The following is a 5592-nucleotide window of genomic DNA, read 5'->3' on the forward strand; positions in this document are numbered from 1 at the left end:
TGTAATCTTTTTTGGCTGCACAGATCATGTGCTGGAGAATAACATGAGGTAAATTCAATCTCTTGCAGTTTAAAAGATGATAAATGAGCAAGGCGTCATTATCAGAGATGTACTCATGACTTCCACAGTGTGGAATCAGAGTATGTTGACACATGTTGTTGAATACTTTGGGAAGAGGCTTCAAATAAGTGGCCAAAAATCGTGTGGAGTTTTCTTCAAACAGCTCGGCCAAAACATTTGTCTTTCTAAGACCCAAAACCAAATACCAATTGTCACCAAAGACAGATGGCCCTTCTGTTGGGAGCTGAAGGATGTTGGCCAAAATGTATGGAGTTAATCTGATTTCTACACCCTTAATTTTTGAGATAAAAAGAGATTTGTCAGCAAAAGTTTTGGCATTGCAGTAGAATGCACGAACAACATCTGGGAAGTAAGATTCAGAGATCTTTAAGAATGAAGTCCAGCCAAGAACATCAGTATGGTGCAGAACAGCATTTCCATCTACAATAAGATTGTAAAAAACAAAGACTCTGCCTATCCCAACTGGGCGTTGAGCCCATTTTTCATTGAAGAGGTTTGATTTTGAAAGGGAGATTAGAGGAGGAGCATTCTGTTTTGGTTTCTTGGTTGGGGGAGATGGTTCAGAATCAGAGGATGTGGATATAGGTGAAGATCGTTTGGTATGCTTTTGTGGAGAAGATTGTGAATGTGGAGAAGATTCTGGTGGAGGAGCAGTCGGAGAACGTTCTTGTGGTGGGGAACATTCGGGAGAATGTTCTGGAGAGGTGGGTTTCTGACTGGTTTTTAGGTTTTGTTTTGGGGCAAGCGTTTTCTTTCTCTGAGGATTTGGGAGATTTTTTCGAGCAAGAAATTGAGCAATAGTGATTGTGTTTTTGGTTCTCATGGGTTTAGTTGGTGGTTTTGGTTGAGAGATTGGTTCTTTTTGGTTTGTGGAAGGGGAAACAATGTCATTTAACGATCTCCGTTTTTGATGGAGAGGAGTTGAGTGCGAAGGTTCAGAAGAGAAAGTTGACTTTGAGGGTGTCGAAGGTTTAGTAGTTGTTGATGGAATTTGTGGTGGTGGTGTTGGTACTGTGGGCATCGTGTTTCTTTGTGGTTCAGTTTGTATTAGTGATTTTGCTACTGGGGGACACGAATCAGAAGAGTCATCACTCTCAGAGTCTGAAATGATGAAATAAAATGGTTTAGGGTTTATGGATTTCGACGTACCAATACCAGACTGGACACGCATGGAGCGGCGTGGATGAGTGATTCTGGTGCGAAGATGGGGAGGCACTTGAGCGAAGTTTGGTGTAGGACGAGTGTATAGTGGTGGAAGAAAGGTAGACAGAGGAATGAGGTTTAGAACTTCTTGACTATTGTGAGAAGAGGGAGAGGCAGAAGATGGGTGTGGTGGTGAAGGGCGAGGTGGTGGAGAGGGAGAACGCTCTCTGGATTGGTATGAGGAAGATGAAGAGGGTGGTGTACAGGGGGAGACATTTTTTCGTGCAGACTGTTTGGTTCGAGCCATGGTTGTTTTTTGAGAAGAAGATGAACAGTGAACGTGACTTAGAGAAAGAGAAAGATGATTCCAGCTTTTGGGGAAAAGAAGGTGAGAAGAGAAACAGTTTTCTGACTTGAGAAGATGGAGAGAAAAAGGTGGAGTAATGATGAGTATGCTGCCCAATAATTTGTACCTAGGGAAATGGGAAAAGCATTTTGGAGGATTGGGGAGTGTATGTGTCAGCATTCTAACATCAGACACAAAGGCACGTGTAATAAATGCCAAGATTTGCCTTTTTACTTTTGAGAGGGAAAAGCAGACTGTTGCTTTTTCCAGAACGGAGAATGATGAATCGCGAAACGGAGACTGATAAACGATCTTCGTTTTCTGCAGAAGCAGATTTCAACCAGAATTTTCTGGATTTTTCATGATTCTCAGTTTTTCTTTGATTGAATTAAAACTATCCTCCACAAGAGGCTTAGTGAAAATGTCAGCAAGTTGATTTTGAGTATCAACGAAGATTAATTCAACGTCTTTCTTATTGACATGATCACGAATGAAATGATGTTTTATTTCAATATGCTTTGATCTAGAATGCTGAATAGGATTTTTAGACAAATTTATAGCACTTGTATTATCACAATAAATTGGAATATTGGAATAGCTTACAGAGTAATCTTGAAGTTGGTTCTTAATCCACAAAACTTGTGAACAGCAGTTTGCAGCTGACACATATTCAGCCTCAGTTGTGGATAGTGCTATGGTGTTCTGTTTTCTGCACGACCAACTGATTAATGCTTCGCCTAAGAACTGACATGCTCCACTTGTGCTTTTTCTTTCAACTTTGTCTCCAGCATAATCAACATCACAGTATGCTATAATATCAAAATGTGAACCTTTTCTATACCAAAGACCAAGATTAGTTGTTCCAACGAGATATCTAAATATGCGTTTAACAGCAGTTAAGTGGGATTCTTTTGGCGCTGATTGAAATCGAGCACATAATCCTACTGCAAACACAATATCTGGTCTGCTAGCAGTTAGATATAGCAGAGAACCGATCATTCCACGATATTCTTTTTCAGAGACAGATTTGCCATTTTCATCTTTTTCTAAGGAAGTGGATGGATGCATGGGAGTTGTCATAATTTTTGACTCATTCATTTTATATTTGATCAACAGATCTTTGATATATTTTTCTTGACAAACAAAAATGCCTTTTTCGTATTGTTTGATTTGTAAACCAAGAAAATATCTTAATTCCCCCATCATGCTCATTTCAAATTCACTTTGCATAAGTTTTGAGAAATCTTCACATAGTTTTTCATTTGTTGATCCAAAAATGATATCATCCACATATACTTGAACAATGAGTAATTCATTTCCTTCAGTTTTCTTAAATAAGGTAGTATCGATTTTTCCTCTTTGAAAATTGTTCTCGATCAGAAATGAACTCAGTCTTTCGTACCATGCCCTTGGTGCTTGTTTTAAGCCATAAAGAGCTTTGGTAAGTTTGAAAACATGATTTGGTTTTGCTTGGTTTTCAAAACCTGGGGGCTGTTTTACATACACTTGTTCATTTAAAAAACCATTTAAGAAAGCACTTTTCACATCCATTTGAAACAGTTTGATGAGTTTATGAGATGCATATGCAAGAAGTATTCGAATAGCTTCTAACCTTGCAACTGGAGCAAAAGTTTCATCATAGTCTATACCTTCTTGTTGATTGTAGCCTTGAGCTACTAATCTTGCTTTGTTTCTCACGACCTTACCTTCTTCATCAAGCTTGTTTCTGAATACCCATCGAGTGCCAATAACAGTTTGATCTAAAGGATCTGGTACTAGAGTCCAAACTTCATTTTTCTCAAACTGTAGAAGTTCTTCCTTCATGGCGTTAATCCAAGATTGATCAGTAATAGCATCTTTGATTGACTTTGGTTCAATCTGAGATATCATTGCCATGCTGTCGTCATCATTTTTGAATGATCTTCTGGTTCGGATTCCATCAGCTGTGTCTCCAATGATCTGAGTTTGAGGATGATCTCCAATGGTTTTCCAGCTTTTTGGTGGAGAATGAAACGGAGATTGTTTATCAATCTCTGTTTTCTGCAGACTTGTTTCCTGCTGTGTTTCATTTTGAGTTTCTTCTTCCTCATCCTTTTTACTTATATCTAGATCATCAAACTCATCAAACAATATATGCATACTAATTTCAACAACATTAGTTCTTAAATTGAACACTCTATAACCTTTAGATTCGGTTGAGTATCCAAGAAAGATCGCTTTATCGGATTTTGCATCAAATTTTCCAATAGGATCTTTGTTGTTTAGTATGTAACAGTAACAACCAAAAATATGAAAGTAAGAAATGTTTGGTTTTCTGTTTTTCCAGATTTCGTATGGAGTTTTGTTGATGATTTTTCTGATAGATACACGATTCAAGATATAGCAAGAAGTGTTTATGGCTTCTGCCCAAAAATACCTTTCAACATTTGATTCTTCTAAAATAGTTCTTGCCATTTCTTGTAGTGTTCTATTCTTTCTTTCAACAACTCCATTTTGTTGTGGAGTTCTTGCACATGAAAGATTGTGAGATATACCAAGTTCATCAAAAAAGCTTTTGAATGAGGCATTTATGAATTCTCCTCCATGATCACTCCTTACAGAGATGATGCTGGAGTCCTTTTCATTCTGCACCTTTTTACAAAATGTTTTAAATGATTCAAATGCATCATCTTTTTGTTTTAAAAACAGAACCCATGTAAATCTTGAGAAATCATCAACAATAACAAAACCATATTTCATTCCTCCTAGACTTGTTGTTTTGACAGGCCCGAATAAATCTATGTGAAGTAGTTCAAGAGTTCTATTTGTTGATACAAAATCTTTTGTATGAAAGCTGCTCTTGACTTGCTTACCTTTTGCACAAGCTTCACAGATTTTGTCTTTCTCAAAATTAAGTTTTGGTAAACCTCTAACAAGATCAAGTTTGGAGATTTTTGAAATAGTTTTCATGCTGATATGTCCAGCCCTTTTATGCCAGATCCATTTATCTTTATTGATTGATATAAAGCATGATTCATCAGGTAATTCATCCAAATATATCACATATAAATTTTTCTTTCGCTTACCAGAGAACATAATTTTTCCAGTTTTGGCCTTCTTGATTTCACATACCTTTGGCTTGAAAGTGACTTCGCATCCATTGTCGCATAACTGACTTATGCTTAATAGATTGTGTTTCAATCCTTCCACGTATTGGACATCATTTATTTGAGCAGAGTTTGTCTTACCAATTGTTCCATTTCCCTTAATTTGAGCTTGATCATCATTTCCAAATGTGACCGAACCACCATCCTTCTTGCTGAAGGTTATGAAACAATTTCTATCTCCTGTCATGTGCCTTGAACAGCCACTGTCCAAGAACCAAGGCTTTCTCTTTGTATTTTGAAAACCAACCTGCAGGTGATATCATTCCAGTTTTAGGTACCCACTTTGTTTTGGGTCCTTGAGAGTTAGTTTTTAAGTGGTATATCATTCTCGTTTTGGAAACAGTTGTGTTGTTTGTTGATTTTGAAATGGGTTTAGCAATATATGATTTAGGAGAGTTGAACTTTGGTTTAACAGATTTTTTGAAACGTTCAACTTGTAACTTTGAACTTTCTCCGTTTGGGGAACAAACTGGAGAACATTCTCCGTTTTGCTGTTTTTTTGAAACAATCTTGACAGGATGATTCTCATGTTTAAAAAGCTTTTTCTTTTTGATTTTTTCATCCCTTTTCCTGAAGTAGCATGCAAACTCTAGATGTCCAAGTTTTCTACAGTATGAGCATCTAGTCTTGCATTTTTCTTCCTTTCTTTCTGGGACAAAGAAGTTTTCATAAAGTTTGGTTTTTTGAGTTTGATTGAAACCAAGACCAGCTTTATCAAAAATTCCTATTTGAGATCCCATGATGTTATGAAAAGTTTCAGTGGCTTTAATGAAGTTCAGTAAATCAGTTTTGAGAAGTTCATTTTCATTTTTGAGTTGAACGTTCTCCGTTTGTAGCGCAGAATGTTCTTGACATTCTTCACTTTCAAAAACTCTT

This window comes from Cicer arietinum, chromosome 6 (genome assembly GCF_000331145.2).
Source record: "Cicer arietinum cultivar CDC Frontier isolate Library 1 chromosome 6, Cicar.CDCFrontier_v2.0, whole genome shotgun sequence".
Lineage (NCBI taxonomy): Eukaryota > Viridiplantae > Streptophyta > Magnoliopsida > Fabales > Fabaceae > Cicer > Cicer arietinum.